This window comes from Crocuta crocuta, unplaced genomic scaffold (assembly GCF_008692635.1).
Source record: "Crocuta crocuta isolate KB4526 unplaced genomic scaffold, BGI_CrCroc_1.0 scaffold7, whole genome shotgun sequence".
Classification (NCBI taxonomy): domain Eukaryota; kingdom Metazoa; phylum Chordata; class Mammalia; order Carnivora; family Hyaenidae; genus Crocuta; species Crocuta crocuta.
The window spans coordinates 769819-794329 of record NW_027531904.1 but is presented as its reverse complement, the minus strand read 5'-3'; the positions used below and the strand labels follow the sequence as shown (position 1 = coordinate 794329).

Sequence of the window (24511 nt, the reverse complement as noted above, 5' to 3'; positions counted from 1 at the left end):
ACTCTCTCTCTCTCTCTCTCTCTCTCTCTCTCTCTCTCTCTCTCTCCCCCTCCCTCTGTCCCTCTCCCCAGCTCACACCCTCTTCCTCTAAAATAAAATAATATAAAATAAAATAAATTAAATAAATTAAACTTTAGTAAGGCTAACCATATCTTTTAGTGAACGTGAATGATCTACAGATCATTAAAATAATGATTCACTTCATTAAAACTTCATTAAAATCAGCAACTGGGAATTGCTCACTGGCTCATGGTGGTTACAGTGTATGATTGTCTAGCACTAGCAAATACAGCTTGGGTATGACTGATACCATTTGTGACTTATTCTTAGGAGAAGAGAGAGTCATTGCATTGGTAATATGAAAGTGGAAATACAGAAACTAGACCCGAGGCTACGTCTTTCCATTATTAAGCCAGCAATCGTGATTTAGTTTTGGTAGAGCCTGACCATAAATCCCATAAATATAACACTGTTTATTTAGATGCTGTGCCTATGTGCTTTCTTTTGCCTTTAGTTTATAAATTTGGAAGGGGGGGAGGTTATAGGTGTATAAGAGCTGTAAGCATAAACAGTTTTATCTAGTTTTATTTTATACCTAATTAAGAGATGACAAAAATAATCCTAGTCTTTGTGGTCCATCCTCCATGATCTTTTCCCTCCTGCTTTGGAAGCTTGTCATGGCGACAGATCGGAATCATCTGGGGACACTGTCAGGTCCTGCCCTGGTCACACAGAGCTCAGAGACCAGTTTGGAGTGGGGGCTCCAAGTCTGCTGTGTCAACACAGGTAGAGACTACTTGGTCACTTAACAGCTATGGGTCCTTGGCCAAGTCATTTCGCCACTACTGACCCCTCTCTCCTCCCACCTATGCCACCAGATCTCACCTCCCTGAGGTCTACTGTGGCCCTGTGATCCTCTCTCAGCAAGTCTGGGTAGAGGATGAAGCCTAGCAGTGCTTGGGGGCAGACCCGAGTGACGATTCTGATCCAGACATTGACCTTGAACATACCTCTCTGAGCCTCAGTTTCCTTAATGTAGAACAGAGAGAAGAAGAATGCTGTTGTCATGAGGTGTTTTGTAGACTAAGCAAGATGAGAAATATCTGGGAAGCACAGAACATGCCCCTTCCCAAGGGGTGCTCAGGGAACATTCCATGCCGCCATTAGAGTTCCCACAAATCCCCCCCGGGGGTGGGGGGTCTGGGCCAGCCAGGAAGGAGAATGTTTTTTGGGTTTTGGTTTTTAACCTCAGCCCATCTCCTTTCATCCATATAAGGTCATCCTGAAACTTCTCTAGGTTTCTGAATAGCTCACCGCAGGATACACAAAGGGAGATGGGGAGCCTTGGGGAATGGAGGGAGAGGGGTCAGGCTGAAGCTGGGGAATCATGGGGCCCAGGGCTGGCCCTGTTTGTTGCTGCACAGAGAGGGAGACAGCAAGCTCCCTTCAGGAACAGGGACTGCTCCCATCCCAAGGCCATTGGGGGTGAGGCCCTCCTTTCCTGTGCACTTTTTAGCTAGTTGTAACTAAGCAAGCCAGATTTGCAATTTTACTTTAGTAAGGTGTAAATGACTGATCAAATATACACACATCTGCCATGCTTGTTCACCTGTGTGAAACTAATGAGTGGACGTCAAGCCCACCCAGGAAAGATGGGTAGGGAGAGCAGTATTTACTGGGTCTCTCCCCACATAAGGTCAGCCCTGGACTTGGGAGAAGCCCCTTCCTCCCTACAGCAAAGAGAGGCATCTCCCACTCTGAAAAGCAAGAGGCTATCTTAGCCCTAAGCCAAGAAACCCCAGATTTTTCCAAGCCCAGGCTCCCAGCACCTGCTGGGTGGGTAGGAGGGGGCTTCCCATTCAGCCAGGGTTCACAGAACCCCGACAATGTGAGCCCTCCTCCTTAGCAGAGAGTTCCTGTCACCTGGACCCCTGAGGGGACCCAGTGGGTCTGGAATATCCAATCCCATTTTCTGTCCCTCTCCTCACCCCCTCCCAGCTGCTCCCAGAAATCCTGCATATTCTTCTCAGTTCTGTGTGATATTATGTTAGGTCCCCAGTACGGCCATATCACAGTACCACAGAGTGGGAGGCTTCAACTACACATATGTATTGTCTCATAGTCTGGAGGCTAGAAGTCCAAGGTCAAGGTCAGCAGGCCTGGCTTCTTCTGAGGCTTCTCTCCTTCACTGGCAAATGGCTGCCTCCTCACTTGGTGTTCACTCTAGGGTTCAGTTCTTCCTCTGTGAGCACGCGTCTTTTCCGAATCCTCTCATCAGAACACCGGTCATAATGGATTAGGATCCACCCTAAAGACTTCATTTTAACTTAATTACCTCTTCACAGACATTATTCCAAGTACGGTTGGAGATAATGAGGTACGGGAGGTTAGGACTTCAACACATGAACTGGGGGTGGAGGGGCAGGGACTCAGCCTATAATAGCCTATATCGTGGTGGTTACTTTTTTTAAAATTTTTAAATGTTTGTTTATTTTTGAGAGAGAGACAGAGCATGAGCAGCGGAGGGGCAGAGAGAGAGGTGGGCACAGAATCTGAAGCAGGCTCCCGGCTCTGAGCTGTCAGTACAGAGCCCGACAACGGGCCCGAACTCACAAACCATGGTATCATTACCCGAGCTGAAGTAGGATACTTAAGTGACTGAGCCACCCAGGTGCTCCATGATGGTTACTTGCACGCATCAACTTGACCAGGAGATGGTGTCCAGCTGTTCAGCCATACATCTGTGTAGATGTTGCTGTGAAGGTATTAGATGCGATTAACATTTTTTTAAAAAATTTTTTGAGAGACAGAGTACAGTTNCATCTGTGTAGATGTTGCTGTGAAGGTATTAGATGCGATTAACATTTTTTAAAAAAATTTTTTGAGAGACAGAGTACAGTTGGGGGAGGGGGGGGCAGAAAGAGAGGGAGACACAGAATCTGAAGCAGGCTCCAGGCTCTCAGCTGTCAGCATAGAGGCCGACATGGGGCTTGAACCCACAAACTGTGAGATCATGACCTGAGCCAAAGTCGGACACTTAGATGACTGAGCCACCCAGGTGCCCCTAGATGCGATTAACAGTAGATTCTGAGTAAGGCACATTTACCTTCATAGTGTGGGCCTCAACCAATCAGTTGGAGACCTTAAGTCCAGACTGAGGTCCCCCAAAGAAAAAGGAATTCTTCCTCTAGAGTGCAACATGGCAATTCCACCTGAGTTTCCAGCCTTGGACTCAGGACTGCAACACCAACTCTTGCCTCAGTTTGCAGCCTCCCAGCTTGCCCTGCAAATGTCAGACTTTTTAGCCACCACAATGTCACGGGCCAGTTCCTTACGACAAATCTGTCTCTCTTGCCCTATTCAACAGAGAAGATATATATCTCCTTTTTATTTCTCAGAAGAATCCTGACTAATATAGATATTCACTTCCAATACTCCTGAATGGCAATAATTATGATTACATTAGCATGGGGTTGTATCTGCAGTAAGTTTTCTTTTATAAGAAGTCCAGTAGCAAGTGACAGCAGTTCCCTCACTCAGGGAACTGTGTCACCATTGAGATCTTACTCTGTCTCCTACCTCTGCTTTCCTGCACACTGGACACATTCTCTGGAAGGTTCTCTCTGCATATCATGGTGGCAAGATGGCGGGCCAAAGCCCCAGCCCCAAACTGGGAGATCCTACCCTCTCGGCAACCCTAATAGATAGTATACAAGAGCTCTAACACAAGTCCCCAAATTGTATCTCATTAGATACACGTACGTCACACACCCATTCCTAAAATAATCATGGCCAGTATTCTCTTTTTCCAGCAATTGGTTTAAATGTGGACACATGATCTAGTTCTGGAAAGGCTGCTGAGGATTTCCAAGAAAGGTTTCTCTCCCTCGATGGTAACAGAGGGGCTTGTGAGAACAAAAGCATTTGCCTCTTCTCTGACATCTTGCTTTAGAGGCCCTCAGGTGAGGCTGGGACACCAGAAGCTATAACAGGAGACTAGCCCAGGACACGAGCCCTTACACTGAGGACAGCAGCAGAAAGGCAGAGACAGTGTCTTTGATGATCTCGTTGGGCCTCTGAACAATCTTGAGACCACCTACTTCTAAAATTCTTGCTAATGAAATTTTTTTTTAAATACTTTATTGTCAAGTTGGTTTCTAAATAACACCCAGTGCTCTAATTTAAAATGCACTATGGGTCCAAGCCACTGGCATCTGTAGCTAAAATCAATCCTAAGTGAAAAAGACATTTTCCCAAACTCGATTTTCTCATCTATAAAATAGGAGCAAACATTGGCGGTTAGTGTCAGCATTAAATGAAACAATGTCTAGCAGTGTCTGACACACAAAAAACAGTCAAGGAACTTTGGTTTCATTTCCTATGATCAGTCCCTCTGGCTCTTTGAAATTCTAAATATTCCTCATTGATTGCTTTGTCAGATCTTACTCATCCTAGAAATTATAATTGCTAAGCTTCTCCTTTCCAGAATGGTTGTTTCCTACTTGTCTGGGTCAAGGCCTTTCTCCATCTGGTCTCAAAGATCTGAGCCTATAACTAGAGAAATGCCCTCTGGTTCCTCAGTTAAGATGCGCTATCATCACAGATTAGTGCAAACCCCTTTCTTGTTTCGTTTTTTTTTTCCTTTTTTATCTCTTTCCCTACTTAATCACACTTGCACACACACCTCTGCCACTCTTAACCACTCTCATGGTTTTTTTTATATACGTGTGTTCTTTTTTGAGAGAGAGCGAGCATACAAGGCACGGCAGAGAGAGAAAGGAAGAGAGAGAATCCCAACCAGGCTCCACATTGTCAGCGTAGAGCCTGATCTGGGGCTTGAACTCATGAACCATGAGATCATGACCTGAGTCAAAATCAAGAGTCGGAAGCTTAACCAAATGAGCCACCCAGATGCCCCCCCATTGATTTTTTTTTTAAATAATCTCATATCCAGCAAAATCTTGCTGAGCCCACTTATTACTTCTACTATGGTGGATCCTATTGGATTATCTAAGTAGATATTTATATCATATATGAACAGTTTCATTTCTTCCTTTCCAATCCTTTTTTCTCTTATTTCCTTTTCACTTTGACCAGTAAGTAGCTCCTCTGTGTTAAACAACAGCAGTGTAGGATCATCTTACAATAATGTCTCTGGCCACTTTAGTGGTGAAATCTTGGGCAAATTTCCTCACGCCTCTTGACCCTTACTTTCCCCAGCCAATAACCCTTCCTCATGGACTTGAGAGGATCATGATAATAAACCCAAAGTTCCTAGCACCCAGTGGGTGCTAAAGCATAGAGTGTAGCTTTTCTAATCCCCCTAATAAATATATGAACTGTCCATTTCTTTGTATCCTGTGTATCCCACTGTTACAGGGAGTTGTACCATTTAAAATACATAGGATATCTAGGGGCACCTGGGTGGCTCAATCGGTTAAGCGTCTGACTTTGGCTCAGGTCATGATCTCAGAGTTCATGAGTTCAAGCCCCACATCAGGCTCTGTACTGACAGCTCAGAGCCTGGAACCTGCTTCAGATTCTGTGTCTCCCTCTCTCTGCTCCTCCCCCACTCGATTCTGTCTCTCTCTCTCTCAAAAATAAACAAACATTTAAAAGATATCTTTGGGGCGCCTGGGTGGTTCAGTCGGTTAAGCGTCCAACTTCGGCTCAAGTCCTGATCTCACGGTTCATGGGTTTGAGCTCCATGTCAGGCTCTGTGCTCACAGCTCAGAGCCTGGAGCCTGCTTCGGATTCTGTGTCTCCCTCTCTCTCTGAACTTCCCCTGCTCACACTGTCTCTATCTCTCTCTTTCAAAAATAAATAAAACATTATATATATATAATTATATATTATTATTATTATATATTATATATATATCTTTAATACATAGGATATCTAACGAAGAGAGATAGTAACTTTTATTTGAATCTAAAATGAATTCTTTGGGGGACCCTGAGGGGTTCAGTTGGTTAAGTATCCAACTCTTGATTTCAGCTGAGATCATGATCTCAAAGTTCATGGGTTCTGGCCCCACATCAAGCTCTGCATTGACAGTGCAGAGCTTGCTTGCGATTCTCTCTCTCTCCTTCTCTCTTCCTGCCCCTCCCCTGCTTACTCCCTCTCTCTTTCTCTCAAAATAAACAAATAAACTTAAAAAACATTTTAATGAGAGAATTAAAATGGTGGAAAGAATTTCAGCCCCCCTACCAACTGCAAAGGTGTCCACTGGAAGAATTAACCAAGAAAAACCAGCAAATTAGCAACAGCACCAGATGCATAGATCACCCCAACTTTTCACTCTGATTTCATAAATATGTGTCAGCAAACTTGTCATTGACACATTATAAAACAAGCTCTCATGATCAGAATGGTGGTGGAATAAACTGAATTTCATATGTTCTAAACAGATGGGGGATTATTAAAACAGAAAACAAAAATAACAAGAGTGTTAGTTTTTTTTTTTAACCCAAATATTTTGGTGAGGAAAACACGATTACCTGTTACTTATCATATGTCAAGTTTTATCTACATATAGTAGATCAGTACTTAAAATATGAAAATGTAAAGGCCTAAGTAAATTCTAAGTTTTATTCAATCTTTAAAAAAGGTACAAGCCATCAGCCAACTTCCTTTATTAAATCAGATTTTTAATTAAATTAAGGAAAAGTAGCAGCTCCACTAATTGTTGATACGGGCTTGTGGCTGCTTGGCTGGGCTTTCCCCCTTCAGAGGCATACTGAAATGTTGATAAGTGGATCTCTAACAGTAATTATAAATATTCTGGGGAATGGGATTTCAAAGCTCTGATTTTCAGGAAATTGCTGAGTCTTTGCTCTATTTGGGTGAAAGCGTGTTTGTATAACAGCCTAGCAATAAAAACCATCTCTGAAAATGATTCTATTCTTTGATGCGACTGCAGGGAATTTCTCATGGCTGATGGCGAGGATTTTAAATAACATTTGCACCACTTGGACGGATTTTCTAGTCTGCTTGGAAGCGGGTGATTTTGCAATCACCCTTAGTGACGTCACGCTGAACAGAACAGCAAGAAATACAATTCCCTCCCAGTATGCTCACACCTCACTGTGGCTGACGGGTGGTTACCGCCGTGGAAATGGAGTTTGATTCCCCCACACTGACTGTTCTGATTCTCTGATCTCAGCACTTTTCCCCTGTGATCCTAAGCTGGAAAATTGTTTTGTATATAAACTACCACGGTGCATCTCAAGTGGAACTGGAGAATTTATGTTTTAGAAATAACCTTTCATATCAACTATCTGTATCCCTACCACAGACACCGGCTCCACAAAACACAGGAGGGATCAGGCATACAAAGAGTTGTTAGGTATTTCAAAGCTTGTATTCAGTACCTACTGTATGCCTACCTCATGAAAAAGGACTTAGCATTATTGTATCATTAATTCTCCTGTGAGATAACAAGAAAATGTATACTGGTCTCTGCCCCTGGTTCCTGGCATAAGGTCTTAAAACCTTTATCATTTCCTGGGGGGTAAGAGGAGTGTCTTTTGTTCTAACGAGGTAACTTTGGGTGAACTCCTGGATGGCACCTGGGTGGGGGCTGGTCCCTGGAAAGACCAAGCCATGATTAGAAGAGCCTACAATTTTCATTCTCTTGAGAAGGCAGAGGGGCTGAAAATGGGAGTCAAATCAATCGTGCTTATGTGTTGAGGCCACCATCAAACCCCAAAAGCACAAGAGTCAAAGAGATTCCAGAACCAGCAAACACATCCACGGGGGGTCGTGCACCCCAAGTCCACCGAGACTTGTTCCCGCGCCCTGGACCCTCCCAGACCTTACCTTGTGTTTCTCTTCACCTGGCTGTTCATCTGTTTCCTTTATCATGTCCTTTAATAAACTGATACCCATTAGTGTTTCTCTGAGTTCTGTGAGCCACCCTCACAAATAATCAAATCCACGGAGGGAGGAGGCCACGGAGACCTCTGGTTGGTAGCTAAGTCAGACGGAAGTTGTGGGTAGCCTACGACAATCCACTTTCTTTTTTTATCATTATTTTTCATTTGAGAGAGTGTGTGTGTGTGAGAGTGTGAGCAGGGGAGAAGGGCAGAGGGAGAGCAAGAATCTTAAGCAGACTCTACACTCCGTGCAGAGCCCAATTTGGGGCTCGATCTCACAACTGTGAGATCATGACCTGAACGAAACCAAGAGTCAGACGCTTAACCAACTGAGCCACCCAGGCGCCCCAGGACTTAGTACTTTCGCTTGGCATCTGAAGGGGGGCAGTCTTGTAGGACTGAGCCCTTAACCCGTGGGATCTGTCTCCAAACAAACAGTGTCAGGATTGAGTTAAATTGTAGGACACCCGCTGGGGTCACAGAGACCTGCTTGGTGGGGGGAGCCCCATATCTCTGGTGTCAGAAGTGCTATGAGTGTGGTCGTGTGTGAGAGTGCAGGAGAAACACACAGAGGAAGAGTTTCCCCAGTGCATGTCCCNGGGGAGTTCTATTGTTAATTTTTTAAGGAACCTCCACACTGTTTTCCAGAGGGCCTGCACCAGTTTACTTTCCCACCAACAGTGTAGGAGGGTGTCCATGAAACCCCGTTTCAAATCTCAGCTCTGGGGTGCCTGGGTGGCTCAGTGAGTTAAGCATCTGACTCTTGATTTTGGCTCAGGTCATGATCTCACCGCTTGTGGGTTTGAGCCCCGCATCAGGATCTATGCCGACAGCACAGCCTGCTTGAGGACTCTTTCCCTCTCTCTCTCTTTCTCTCAAAAATAATTTTTTTTACAAAATCCCAGCTCTGCCACTTAAGTGTGTCGCCCTGGTTCCTCACCCTCTCTGTACTTTGGTCTCCTTGTCTACCTCCAAAGGCCTCATGGAAATTAAGTGAGATGATGTAGGTGACACTCTCTGTGGGTTACAAATTGTCTTCGTCTGGGAACAACACACGAGGTTGCACTTTCCTCATGCATTTAACATCCAGAGGGGGCGCCATCTGGCCCTGGCTCCACGGCTTGAGGGTGCTGGGACTGAGGTCCCGAGGCGCCACTGCTGCTGTCCAGCAGTCACGGTCAGTCAGATTCCCGGCAGGGAGCAGGAAGGCGGGCTAAGGCAGGACGAAAGGACCTGCCTCATTCTAGTCACCCACCCTCCATGCAGCTTCTTTCCAGAATCTTCTCAGTGCCTGGGCTCCTCACCTCCCACGTGGGCCCAGCCCATCCCCTCACCGAGATGGCTCTTTCTCAGCTTACTCATGACTCCGCATGGCTACATTTAGCAGACATTTTTCATCCCTCATCTTTCCTGACCTCCCTCTTTCTCCCAGAAGAGTGAGGTTCTCTCCTTGAAATATGTTCTTCCTGTGGCCTCCATGACACCCTCCTCTCTGCTTCTCTTCCTGCGTCTCTGGTGGCTCCTTCTGTCCCCTGAGGATATTCCTTCCTCAACTCAACCTCGAAGTGTGGGTGCCCTCAAGCAGGGCCCAGGCCCTCTGCTGACTCACCTGATCTCTCTCCTCAGGCAGCCTCAGCCATGCCCACAGCGTCATTTCCACCTGCATTCTCCTGACCCCCAACTTCCCCTCTACAGCCTAGCCTCTCCTCTGGCTCCAGACCTGAGCATCCAGTCTCCACCCAAATCTTTATGGCTTATTCCAAAGGCTTCTTGCACTCAAAATATCCCAAAGAGTACCTATGGTCCCCTGGCCCCCAAGCACTCCCCTCCATCGCCACCAGACTTGAAGCCTGGCCCTCTCCACATGGTCTCTTGCCCAGGGAATGGCCCAGCCACTATCCAGTCTGGGAAACTAAATACATGGGAATCATCATTGACTGCTCCCTCACTCCTTCTTTCAATTTCCAAACCAGCAAAATCTCTGGAGGCCCAATATCCTAAAGATCCCCCACATCCACCAACTTGTCTCTATCCTGCTCCAAGCCACTCTCATCTCTCACTGGGATATGGCAATAGCCTCCTCACTGGCCAGCTTGTGTCTGTCTGTCTTGTTCCAGTCTATTCTCTACTTGGTGATGTGAAACTAAATAAAGGAAACCTCATTTAAAATGGAGTCAGGAGCATATCCAATAAAGGTTAGTATCTGAAATATATAAAGGACTTATAAAACTCAACACAAAAAATATCAAATAATCCAATTTAAAAATGGGCAGAAAACATGAACAGACATTTTTCTAAAGAAGACATACAGATGGCCAACAGACACACGAAAAGATACTCAACATCACTCATCGTCAAAGAAAGGCAAGTCAAAACCATGGTGGGACACCACCTCACACCCGTCAGAATGGCTAGAATCAACAACACAAGAAACAACACATGTTGGCGAGGATGTGGAGAAAAAAGAATGCAAATCGGTGTAGCCATGCAGCCACTGTGGAAAAGAGTCTGGGGGTTCCTCAAAAAATTAAAAATAGATACAGTAGTCACACTAGGGGGTACTTAGACAAAGAATACAAAAACACTAATTCAGAAAGATACATGCACCCCTATGTTTATTGCAGCATATTTTGCAGTGGCCAAATTATGGAAGCAGCCCAAGTGCCCATTGATAGATGAATGGATAAAGGCGATGTGGTATTTTTACAATGGTATATTATTCAGCCATTTTTTTTTAAAGTATGAAATCTTGTCATTTGAAACAGGATAAATGAATCTACTGAGTACAATGCTAAGCAAAATAAGTCAGAGAAATACAAATACCAGGAGCCTCTGGACAGCTCAGTTAGTTAAAGCGCACGAATTTGACGGAGATCAGAATCTTGAGGTTTGTGAGTTCGAGCCCCGCTTCTAGCTTTCTGCTGTCAATGCAAAGCCCACTTCACATCCTCTGTTCCCCTCACTCTCTGCCCCTCCCCTGCTCCTTCTCTCTCTCCCAATATAAATAAATGATAAATAACTTTCTTAAAAAAAGAAATACTAATATCATATGATTTCATTCATATGTGGAATTTAGGAAAACATACAAACAAGGAAAAAAAGGAGATAAACCAAAAAAACAGACTCTTTAACTGTAGAGCACACACTGATGGTCACCAGAGGGTAGGTGGGTGGGGAGATGGAGGAAATCGGTGACGGGGATTAAGAATACACTTATTTTGTTGTGCCCTGAGTAATGTATAGAATTGTTAAATCATTATATTATACACTGTATAACACTCTAAGTTAACTGTACTGAAATTAAATATTTTTTAAATAATAGAAAATATTTTTTAAAAAATAAATAAAATGGAGTCAGGAGGCCAGAAGAGGGAGCTCTCATGCTCCCCATCACTCAACTGCAGGCCCAATAGGAAGAAGCTAAATTCACTACTCCAGCAGGAGGAAGAATTTCTTCTCGCCTAGCAACAAGCTCAGCCAATGAGAAACAATCATCACCCTGAACTTTTGTTTTCCTTCAGTGGACTTTTATTCAAAGTGGCTCCTCCAAATTCCTCCTTTTCTCTATAAAATAACCTTCCTCTCCTTTGATCTCTAGACTTACCTATGGCTTTTGCTATAGCTTCCTTGTCCTGAACTACATTCCTCTACTAAACCCATTTGGCTGTTTTCTTTTTTAAAATTCTTTTAATTTTAATTTTAATTTTTTAAATTTCTTTTTGAAATTTATTTAATGTTTATTTTTCAGAAAGAGACAAACCGAAACAGAGGAGGGGTAGAGAGAGAGGGAGACACAGAATCTAAAGCAGGCTCCAAGCTCTGAGCTGTCAGCACAGAGCCCGACGTGGGGCTCAAACTCACAAACCATGAGATCATGACCTGAGCCAAAGTTGGACGCTTAACTGACTGAGCCATCCAGGTGCCCCTAACTGGCTGGTTTACTTTTAAGCCTGACAGTAGCCACAGAGATCTTTTCAAAATACAAATTTGATCATGTCACCATCACCAACCCATAACACCCTGTATGCTGCATTTAAAACCTTACAGGGGGCACCTGAGTGGTTCAGTTGGTTGAGCGTCAGAATCTTGATTTCAGTTTAGGTCATGATCTCACAGGTTCGTGGGCTTGAGCCCCACATTGGGCTCTGAGCTGACGGCACAGCACCTGCTTGGGATTTTCTCTCCTCCCTCTCTGCCCCTCCCTCTGCTCACATTCTGTCTCTCAAAATAAATAAACATTAAAAATTTAAAAAAAAAACAACCCTTTCAGTAGCTTCTTATTTCTCTTGGGACAGAGGCCAGGTCTATAATATTAATATGACCTAAGAAGCTGAATGATGAGGTCCTTACCTAGCTCTGGGGCTTCATCTAGCGCTGAGGGCTCAACATTTCATGCTATACCCATAGTTGCCTTCTTTCTAGTCACCAAGACTTTGCTGTTCTCTCTGACCTTAGAATGGAGTTGGTACAGAGGAGACTTTGCTGTTCTCTCTGACCTTGGAATGGAGTTGATGAGAGGCTGTGGTGCAGAGTGCATCATCCATGTGGATAATGAAGCTGACCAGGATGATGGCAAGAAGCAGAATGGCAAAGACTCGGGGTCACCTGCCAAAGCCCTTATTGGATGTGCAGAAGGAACCCCAAAATGTAGACAATAAACACAGCCACAGAGCTGTGAGATACTCCAGTGGCATGAGCTTTAGAGTCCTGAGAGTTTTTCACTCATGAAGAAAGGGTGGGAGAACAGCCATGAGGAGCAGGGACAATGCAGATCCATCACCTCCCACCCTGTCCTTCCTCCAGAACCCACCATACCAGGATCCCAGGAGAACAAGAAACCTCCACTCCAGAGACACACAGGGGAACATGGTCTCTAAGCTGTTCCACTCTGCCCGCGGCCTCAGCTCCCCTTTCTGAACCCTCCCTCTTTCCCCACTGTCTTTCTCAATCCTAGTTGCTTGGTGACCTCTCTAATTAAATGATGATAATAACACTGGCCTTTAAAAAAAAAAAAGATTCTCAACGGGCCCATGAGGAGACATGTTCAAAGATATTGTTTTGTGGGAGCAGGAAGGTGGCAGCCATCCATTATAGAAGTAGGCTTGTGCAGGTAGAGAATGCACACCATGAAATATGGGGCAGCACTTAGAAACAGCAGACTGGACGTGCACAGCAAGACAGATGAAGTGTAGACACAGTGCACCCAGCATCCAGGGCTGTGGACTCTGAATACAATCTCCCACTAAGCAGCACGAGGGCTCCTTGAAGAAATGGCTGACTCTAGGTCTGGAGCGATACATACATAAGGTGATCCAAGAAAATCTTATCATACCAGGCAGCAAGGAAGCTGTCAGAGACTAATGAGGTAGTGTCCAAAATGACTAAAAGAAACAAACAAACAAACAAAAACCTTACAGAGGCTCCCATTTGCCAAAGATGGGATAATTTAAATGTATCTGTATAAATAACCGCAAACAATCGAAATAATCAAATGTGTTTATTTATTTATTTGAGGAACAGAGAGTACACACAAGTAGGAGAGAGGGCGGGGCAGGGGGGGGAGGAAAGAGGGAGAGGAAAAGAGAGAATCGTAAGCAGGCCCCATGCTCAGTGCAGAGCCTGATGCGAGGCTCTGTCCTGTGATCCTGGGGTCACAACCTGAGTCAAAATCAAGAGTCAGACATTCAAGGAACTGAGTCACCCAAGTGCCCCTCAAATACATTTAAATATGTGAGTTTATAATCTTATTTTTAAAAATTTATTGATTTATCTTTAGGGAAACTAGCTCATTATTTTGAAAATTGATAAATAAAAAGAAAGAATCAAGCACTGTCTTGCTTTTCCTATACAAACTGTATCTCAAGGTAACTAAGTTTCTCTTTATAGAAATAGTCCAGCTAATAAATAAAGAAGGAATGACAGAATTATATTATCATTATTCTGAAACCTCTAATAAAATCATAGGCCTAGGCATTGATCATCAACTCCGCTAACATCACAAAGACAACCAGACACTAGATGCCTCTTGATAGAAGTCCATAACTTCACCTATGAAGTATTTCTTGCCACACACACACACACACACACACACACACGAATCCTGAATCTGATTGAGTTTCTAGGTCTCACTACCAATTTACAGGAAATACAGAGGAAAGAAGAACACAGGAAGCAACACTACAGGGATACAGTGGGCAGAATCCAGACTTTGGAAAACTTCATGAAGATAAATACTCTGATCTTCAATAAATAACTATTTAGAAATGGAGGGCAGAACCATAGGTTAAAGAGACAAAAGACCCATCAACCAATCACAATGTGTAAACCTTTTTTGAATTTTGATTCAAACAAGTTTTAAAAATTATGAGACAGTTGGGAAATTTTGAACTATGACTGAAGAGTTGATTATTTATAATTTTTAGGTATGATAATATGATATATTGATTATGTAATTTAATGGTTATATTTTAGAGATACATACAACATATTTATCAGTGGAATGGTATGTAGTATGATGATGGAACTTACCTCAAAGTAATCTGTGAACAGTGGGGATGGATGGTGATTAGAGATGAAATAAAAGTGGACACAAGTTGAACCTGACTCTGTGTACAAACTGTACACTTCACTTGGAGAGATGGGCACAGTGGAGTTCATCACACTTTTCAGTTTTTGAAACTGTTTAAAATATTTGCACAATAAAAAGTTTTTTTATAGTAGTAAGAAAAAGAGTGAAACAGGATATATACTGCATGACTAATGTAAATTTAAAATATAAACACCAAGAGGCACCTGGGTGGCTCAGCGGGTCAAGTGTCTGACTCTTGATTTCAGCTCAGGTTATGATCTCAAAAAATGAAGCGCCACATTCAGCTCTGCACTGACAGCATGGAGACTGCTTGGGATTCTCTCTCTCCCTCTCTTTCTATGCCCCTCCCCCCTAAAAAATAAATATAAACACCAAAAAATAATAATACAAACAAAATGACATATGTCAAGCATATTAGAATGGTTGCCATTAGGAAGATTGGGGAATGGGCATAGAGGATAAGATTAAAGGGTATAAAAATAATTGAACCAATAAAGAGAGCTACACTGAACAACAATGAAGTGTCGGTAACTCAACCCTCTCCCTATGAGGTCAAAGAATGTTATTTCACATATTTGTGAGGATTCAATGAGGTACATGGGTATTATTACTAGCATAGTGCCTAGCATATCAGAAGTCATAGTAAATATTAATTTCCCTCCATTCTCTCTACCCGCCACCTTCTCCTTGCCCTGCCAAGAAATAAAAGTGATCAGATAAGTAAATTCACTTTAAGATACTAAGCTCTGTTAACAACTTCGTGTTTCCTCAGGAGAGGCTTTCCAGACTGGCTAATTCTTAAGAAATTAATCCTCACTAAGTGAAATTCCTGCATACCACCAAAATCTCCATTTCCTTCATGCCATGCCCTAAAACAAGAAGGCCAACAATGTCCATGACAAGGATGATTCCAGGAGGGCTCAGATAGGCCCACAGGCCCATAACTCTTCAGAGTGGTATTCTGGGTTTGCTTCCATCCCCCATCTTCTAAATTGAACATATCAACACTAACAAGCACACCATCTGCTAGCTCCTCTCAGGAATCGGAGAACTCCAGGTTGCAGCTTGATCTCAGATGAGCATCACAGTGAAATATTTATGTGCTGAGCTTTGCTCTCCATCTAGCTGGAAAGATTTCCACTCCATGCCCCACCCCAATCACCGCCAGAAACCAACCTCTACCATTTCTCCCTCTCTGCCTCTATGGCCATGACTGCCATGTTCCTTCCAAGCCATATATAAACTTTTAATTCAAAATCATGTTCTGGGTGACTGGCTCACCGGGGATCATCCAGAGGTTGCCAACTACTCAGCCAATAAATTTGAGGCCCAGCAACTGACTTGGAGTCAGTGGCGCCTGACGACTGCTGGGTAGCTGAAGGTGAAAAGAAGCAGAATTCTACATTGGTTTATAATAAATAAATGTGCCTGGTTAATCTCATAGGAGCTATTCGAGTGAAAAGCAATCAATTAGCAGTGCTCCTGGCTGCAGCTTGGCCCCAACAGGTCAAAATTAAGGTCAGTTGTAATCAGAGGGAAGGACATTTTGCCATCCGAATAAAGGCTAGCCAATCAGTGTACATGTATTTATCTAGCACGTTCCATAGAAAACAATAAGAGTCACTCACTCTAAGAAACCTCTGCATTCAAAACTATAATGGGGCACCTGGGTGGTTCAGTCATTTGGGCTTCCTACTCTTGACTTTGGCTCAGGTCAAGATCCCAGGGTGATGGGATCAAGCCCCACACCAGGCTCCACACTGAGCCTGGAGCCTGCTTAACATTCTCTCTCTCTCCCTCTGCCCTTCCCCACTCCCATCACTCATTCTTTCTTTCTCTCTCTCTCTCTCAAACAAAACTGTAATAATCTTATGAGAGATATAATATAGAAAATTGTACAGAACAATGTGAGACAGTACAACCAAGTAACCATACACCTACTCAGCATCCAACTCTGTCTGGAATTACTTCTCCCCACTTTATTAGTAAGCCTGAATTCTACAAGTACCTGAATGCCATTACCTACACAGAATCTTCCTCTGATGACTTACCTTGGTACTCACTTTTCTGGCACTACCCATCTACAGTAGCAGCCTGGGAGCCCCAGATTCACTGGGCTTCCTGCTCTCTGGAGCCAGTCCTACCCTAAGACAACTCCTCATATTTTAGAGAGGAAGATGAGAGAGGAGTCAAGGTGGCTTCTGAAGGCGTCTCCACAGTGGGGTAGGAAATGGATGAATTCCTCTCGACAGCTCCTTGCTTCTTGAATCCAGTGCTATTTTGAGCAGATGCCCCTGTGCACATTATCAGGAGCACGTAACTAACAAAATCACCCAGGAACGTGGGCAAGAAGCTTTGCCTTCTACCACTGGACACAGACTATATCCTAAATCATGAATCCCTCAAGGGACAGGTTAGGATTAGACTGTGCCGTATCTGGACCACCGAGCCACATTTGTATTGTTGGGAACAATGTTGGAATCACACAGCTCACAGGTCTAATATCTGTCACAAACTGCTCCTAGATTCATTCTTCTCTCCCCTCATTCAAAGCCTTCTGAGCAAGCAAATGAGGGCTTTCAGCTGTAAGTGATTGAGTTACCTAACCAAACTGACTAGAAAAGGGTGGAAGCAAACAAAACACAAGCTAAGATTTGAATTTAGCCAAAGGAATTGTACAGCAGGGAATGGCTTTTCAACCTGAGAAAGCTGAAGGTAGATGTTCAGAAAATTAACTTGGGCATTTTTTATGCATCAAGGGCTCACTGTTAGCAAAAAAGGCTTGGAATCTTGGTCAGGACACTGTCTTTAGAGACAGTGAAAGCTGAGAGAATTCGGGACACGGCATGGGTACATGACACAGATCATGAATCTGGCCGTCTCCATGCTCAGCTATCTTGTCTTTGAATGCCATGATGAAGCACAGCTCAAGGACAAAGATCTCATATTTAAAAGTCCATTACTTAGGATACCACTGTACCAGTTGGCATTGCTGTTGCTTTCGACTCAACACTCCCATCCCCGCCTTCCCCCAACCCTCTACCCAGTCCAAACATGACCATGGCCTTCTCCTGGTCAACTCCACTACCATCATCTTGAGGGCTCAGCATAGCTGAAGAAAGTGAAGCCAGCCAGAGGGTCAACAGGGGAAGGAAAATACAACTGAAAGCAGAAGAGGTTGGTATCATGGGCCACGTGTACATATGTGGCCACAACACCCCTACTGTCATTTTGGTAAGAGACCTGGGTTGGTTTGGGGTCCATAGAGCACCTGTGTATTTTATATACTTATATGTACATATTTATGTATTATTTTAATATATTTCATGTATATAGTAATGCTTTATGCTATTTATGTGAATCTGGGTTTATCAAGCCAGATTGGATGAAGAGGAATCAAGGTTTTAGGGGGAGCCCTCAAGTTTCAAGTAGGGAAGTTCAATGCCAGAGGGAGGAAAAGTTGCCAGAAGGACTGAAGAAGGCTGACATTGCTGGGAAATCATGCCCTTTCTCTGGTCTGTAGGGATCTATCTCTATTTCTCCCCTGCCTGCTCCTGTCGCCACACCCCCAGCCCCTACTTCTCTAGAGCTCCCAAGTCATTCTGTCTCTTCCTGCACTGTTACTTCTCCTTCACACGCACACACAATCTATCACCAGTCCACCATTGTTATTGACTTCATTGTCACTGGTTTTTTAGGTTGCCAGTTGAGAGGTTCTTTTTATGTAAAACAAATGTTGGTAAATCATCACATTTTCCCATTGACTTCCATTGCTATTTCAGAAGTAAGATCCCACAAAGGAGAAAACCTTGGCATACACAGTAAAAACCACAGATGGAAGCTACTATATCCTTCAAAGAATATTCTGTCTTTGACTGAGTATGATTTATGAGTACGCGATTCTCCCCCTGGACATCTGCAAGAAAAGTTAGGCAAACAGGCAATCAATTTGAGTACTCCATGTTAAAAGTCTATTTATTATTTATTAACCACCTTTCTTGATTGATTGGCTTCCGTTTTATTGGTTTTTCTCAATGACCCAGTGTAAATTGACTACTTAATCATTCACACTTGTAATCATTGGTCCAGACATTCAATGGAAACTGCCTGTAAGCTCGCCAGACAACACCTGTTAGGAACAGTTCCTGAGTAATCTCCTTTCTTCTTCGTGGTCACTGTGTCCTGATCTGTCCTACACTCCTCCGCCCCTTCCTGACTCCCCTGATCATGAGACAGCCCTCTCTAGACTGACCTTGGCCTCCTTCTCAGCCATAAGTCATATTTACTTCCTTAATTATAACTACTTCTGCCCACTTCCTGCCCCGAGTTTCTGCTGAGCATAGCCTCTTCCACCTGCTTGCTCTGAGGTCCATGCATTCATTTATTTGTCAAATGCTCCGAGCAGAATATTAAAAAGTTATTGTTCTTTGAAGCCATATGTTAGCATGGTGCTAGTAGCTAGTGGCTTATGACTTTTTGGTTCTAGTCTTTCTTTTTTTCTTTTTTTAATGTTTATTCTTGAGAGAGACAGAGTGCATGCAGGGGAGGGGCAGAGAGAGTGGGAGACACATGATCCAAAGCAGGCTCTAGGCTCTGAGCTGTCAGCACAGAGCCCAACGCAGGGCTACAACCCACAAAGGGTGAGATCATGACCTGAGCTGAAGTCGGACACTTAACCAACGGAGCCACCCAGGCGCCCCTGGTTCTAGCCTTTCTAAGCAGGAATATACAGTCTTCAGGTTTGGGGTTTTGGGTTGTTGGGTTTTTTTTTAAGTCCAATATGACAGGAACATTGGAAGTTCTGTCATCTGTGCAGTGCATTCCTGCCCTGAATTATCAGATGTGCAAGAGCAGCACATCCCAACAATCTGTCGCTAAAATCTAACCTCATTAAAACCCAAGGGGTGTCTTGGTGGCTCAGTCAGTTGAGCATCTGACTTCGGCTCAGGTCATGATCTCATGGTTCGTGGGTTTAAGCCTTGTGTCAGGCTCTGTGCTGACATCTCAGAGCCTCGAGCCTGCTTTGGATTCTGTGTCTCCCTCTCTGTCTGCCTCCCCCACTCACAAACTCTCTCTCTTAAAAATAAATAAACGTTAAAAAAATAAAAAAATAAAAAACTCAGGCATCACAGCATCTAAAATTCCACATGGAAAGGAATGTGAATCTGTTCTCGACCATACAACAGCCAGAGACCAGGTCATCAAAATAGTAGCATACTTACTTACACCTAAAGTTTTACTGAACAATCCTTATCTCTACATGAGATGTGCTTTGATATCTATTCTATTCCATTTCAGTTGTAAAAACGGTTTCACCCATTCAGCTGATTTTACAGCTGGGTTGCATCCCACAGTTTGTAAAAACACTGCTTCCCTCAGTCTGGCTGAAGCATTAAAGCCAGATAATGTTGCCAGTTGACAGGCTGGGAGTCAAGTGGGGAACCACTGGCGACCTGGGCCAAATCCCTGCTCTTCTCCTGCCTCGAGGACAGTGGACGACAAACCACTTAGCCTCGCTGTGACTCATTTTCAATCTTGAATCCTCACAGGCCTATCAGAGGGATCGAATGAGATGAAAGATGTGAAAACACTTTGAAAATATTAAAGTACCATTCAACTCCAAGGGGGAGGCGGGCGTCACTGAGGAGGACGTGTCAGAATAACCGGCTAGTTTCCGCAGGCTGTTTCTCCACAACTCAGCTCGGTTCCTTGGAGCTCTGGTAGCGGTGGAAGACGGCCAGAACCTAGTGATGAAACCAAGAAGAGGGAAGAAGTGAAGGAGACTGACAAATCCTGAAACAAGCATCACTTCGTTGGCCGGTGATTTACACCCAGCCACTGAGAGCCAGTGGCTCCGTGCCTTCCTCCAAGAGGCATTGCAAAATTCATACAATACAATTTATATACAGAGACATATATAGCATAATATGTAATATATAGTGTATATATGATAATAAATACTGCATAATATGTAGTACAATATTATACGTGCGTTAGTATATAGTACATGTGTATGAATGTGTGTGTGTGTACACACACACATATTCTAATTCTCAGAGGCTCTGTTGCCAAATTTCCTCACAGTGTCCTGGAGCTAAGCTGCTTCCCTCTCGTTCATGATTCAGAAGCTCTCAAGAACACTGTTATTTTGTCAGAGAGAACTCTCCCAGCATATGCAAGATGGATCTTGGCACATTTTCTGTATTATTTGATCTGACTCCCGCCGTCGATCAAAGAGCACTTCTTTTTTTTTTTTTAATGTTTTATTTCTAGGAGAGAGAGAGAGACAGCGTGAGCAGGGGGTGGTCAGAGAGAGAGGGAGTCACAGACTGAAACAGGCTCCAGGCTCTGAGCTGTCAGCACAGAGCCCGACGTGGGGCTCGAACCCATGAAGCATGAGACCATGACCTAAGCGAAAGTCGGACGCCTAACTGACTAAGCCACCCAGGTGCCCCCAAAGAGCACTTCTAACTGAGCCAGATGATTCAGCAATCTAGAAGCCATTAGCCACAGTTTATAGAAGCCTTCTGAGAAGCAATTCCTATCCCAACAAGACTTCTAGCTGAATTTCCCTTTACCCTGGAGATGTTAAACTCAAGTGCCTAGGAGAAGGCAGCACATTCCATAGATGAGGAGAGGGGGAACATGGGTAGGAATGTATTCATCACCGTGGAGTGCTGGGACCACATCCAGCCGGTATGCCATCTAAAGGGGGCAGCTGATCCCCAAATCAGCTGATCATTGGCCTATATTGCAGATTTTCCCCTGCTCCAAAAGAAGTAAAAAAAAAAAAAAATCTAGGTTCTTACATAAAATTTCCCAATTCTTAAATAATCACTCAATTTTTTTTATGTTTACTTATTTTTGAGAGAGAGAAGCATAGCGCAAGTGGGGGAGGGGCAGAGAGAGAGGGAGACACAGAATCTGAAGCAGGCTCCAGGCTCTGGCGCCATCAGCACCAAGCCCTACATGGGGCTCGAACCCACAAACCAGGAAATCATGACCTGAGCCAAAGTCAGACGCTTAACTGACTAAGCCACCCAGGTGCCCCTTAAGACATATATATCAAAGATTCAGCCTATGAACATCAATGAATGGCATGTTCTTTTTTTCTTTTTCAAAAAAAAAAACCAAGTGATTTTTTTCTACTACAATATCTCATTAAAAGGTAAGAATTCAAAATAGAAGTGAAATTCATCTAGTGTTATCTTTAGACTTTCACACAATCTTAGTCCACATCCTGTAAGAAATAGAGCCCGAGGCAAGAATTAAGACATTTACACTCTATTGGGGGGATAGTATCTGCGGACTTTAAGAATGAGGAAAAGGGGAAAGGATCAGAGGAATGAGGAACATTACAGAGTGCTGCCTCTGTTCACCACAAGCCACCGAGACACAACAGGACACTAGGCAGCTGGATTCACTTCACACGTGAAGACACAAGGTCGGCTACAAGGAGAAACTGACCCTCAAGAACAGTGGATGGAAGCTTATCTGCCACTTCCTTACTTTGCACCTTCAATGCCTTACTCAACTCTGCCTAGCAAGGACCTGTCTCACTCCTATCTCCTGTTTCCCATGAGTCAATGTTTACCCCACAGGGTGACCCTCCCCTCCACTTGCAGATACCAGACTCCGTAACTACAGTGGTGCTTCTGTTTATCCAAGTCCAAAAGTGGCAGGAAGAACCAGAAAACTTCAGACCCATGGCTGGCTGGCCCAGCTGCAGAGCACAGGGAAGAGGAGGGCCCAGCTCTCTCAGGGCAGATGACTGGTTGGCCCTGGTGCTGGCTACAGTATGGTCCAGGAGGTGGTTGGTGCCTTCAGAAAAAAAGGAGGCAATGGAGAGAATCTAAGAGTATAGATAGGCATAGAATACATGGACACAGGGGTGCCTGGGTGGCTTAGTCGGTTAAGCGTCCAACTTTCACTTAGGTCATGATCTCGCGGTTCGTGGGTTCGAGCCCCGCGTCAGGCTCTGTGCTGTCTGCCAGCTCAGAGCCTGGAGCCTGTTTCAGAGTCTGTGACTCCCTCTCTCTCTGACCCTGCCCTGCTCACGCTGTCTCTCTCTCTCTCTCCTAGAAATAAATAAAAATACTTAAAAAAAAAAAAAAGAATACATGGACACAGTCAAACCATAGCTATACTCAGAACCATTAAGGGGCACCTGGGTGGCTCAGTAGGTTAAGAGTCCGACTTTGGCTCAGATCATGATCTTGCAGTTCACAAGTTCAAGTTCTGTGTCAGGCTCTGTGCAGACAGCTCAGAGCCTGGAACCTGCTTTGGATTCTGTGTGTGTCTCTCTCTCTGCCCCTCCTCTGCTTAAACTCTCTCTCTCTCTCTCTAAAAAATAAAGCATTAAAAATATTTTTTAAAAAGAGTCATTAAGTTAGTTCAAACATTGAAAAAAAGGAAATAAACCCACAAATTCCAATATCAGAAATGAGAGAGGGGACATCACTACAGATGCTGCAGACAGTAAAAGGATAACAAGGAAATGTTAGGGCAACAATTACGTCAATAAATACAACGTGGATGAAACAGACACATTCCTGGAAACAATGACTAAGTCGACATGGCTCATGGCTAGAGAACAAACCTGAAACTCACAGTTTCCACTTACTCAAAATCATTCAAATCAGAATATTCATAAATTTACAAAGCCTGCTAATTTAATATCAAATAGCAAAGTTCTTTAACTTCAAATGGAAGCTTACCTGCCAGGCTTAACATGAATACAGAAAAAGGGTTAATAAAGCCAGTCAAGATTGAGTGGGTGAGACAAATCTGAAGAAGAAACTAAGAACGCCGGGCCCATGTTCCCACTGCTCCAGAAAGCTTAATCCAGAAAAACACCGTCAGGAGAGCTGGTTGCCAGGTGTTTTACACCCGAAATGGCACAATTAGATGCCTCCAGGGGTCAGAAACCAGCCAACTCAACAAAGGCAACCTCATGGTTCCAGATTTTCTGCATCATTATTTGAAATCCCCCAATGTTTAAATGTTGGCCCAAATTAAAAATAATAATAGCATATATATTGTGTGCACCAGACAAAACACAACAGCAAGCCAGATACAGTCTGCAATCTGGCAGCGTGAGGCCTTACTTCCGGTTTGCTTTTCGGAGGTAAGGTGCAGAGAAGGGAGGCTGGGAGGGGTTTTTGTTTGGTTGGTTGGTTGGTTTCCTATTTTAAAGGGCTGGAAAATCAAGTCCTGGAAATTTTCTCCTTTTTTATGACCCCTGCAGGATGAGGAACTGGGAAACAAAGGGAAACAGCCACGGGTAGGCATTCTGGCTCTTCCTCCATCCTGTCCCTCCCACCCCCCACCCCCAGGATCCAGCAGATAAGGAGCTAAATCCTGAGATTTGAAGAGGTTGGGTTTCTTCTCTCCCCTTCATGCTACTGTCAACCTTACTGTCCCTGTCCTCAGTTTTTGGAACAGTGGTGATTTTGTTTACTGCTGTTTCCATATGGCTGAGCAACGTGGGGGGGGGGGGCGGCATAAACACCAAGGGTTCATTTTACCGTGATAAGACGCTATCCTGTGTCAGGAAACACAATGAAAAGCAAATGTGGGTAGAGATTCCTGAGAAGAGAGGAGAGTAATTCCAGCCCCCGAGCCCAGGCACTGGAGCGCACAGCTCCTGCCGTCTTCCAAGTTTGGCTGTCACGGCCACCTGTTCAAGTTCCAATGAGCCAACCTGAGGTAGCCGGCACCATCTCAGGGAGACGCTTCAAATGGGCAGAGAACTCCGTGGAGAATGCCTGGCAGTAATGAGCCATCTCCCACCAGCACCCGGCCTCCCAGCGGCAAGAGAACTTTCCAGAACCACCCTGATGCACAGTGGCTATAGTGCAAGCCATGGAATGAAAGGTGCTCTGGGGGACGAGGGCCACAGGCCGTCCCTACATCCCGCCACCTGTCAGAAAGGGGGGTGAACACTCGAACACTCAGGAACGAGAGGGGGTAAAAGCACAGGCAGGAGCCCAGCAGGAGGCAGACAGATGCCGACAAAATGTCCTCAAAAGCCACTCTCCCAATG

General features: G+C 44.2%; 1 long non-coding RNA gene across 3 annotated transcripts in view; it reads right to left on the bottom strand.

The window, feature by feature from the left end:
- LOC144240133 (uncharacterized) overlaps positions 1–24511 on the bottom strand; it is a 145304-nt gene that overhangs the window by 49921 nt on the left and 70872 nt on the right. For all 3 annotated transcript variants that reach the window (XR_013337607.1, XR_013337608.1, XR_013337610.1), the window contains one exon: positions 20077–20210. This is a non-coding gene — a long non-coding RNA (uncharacterized LOC144240133). The remainder of the gene's footprint in view (positions 1–20076; positions 20211–24511) is intronic.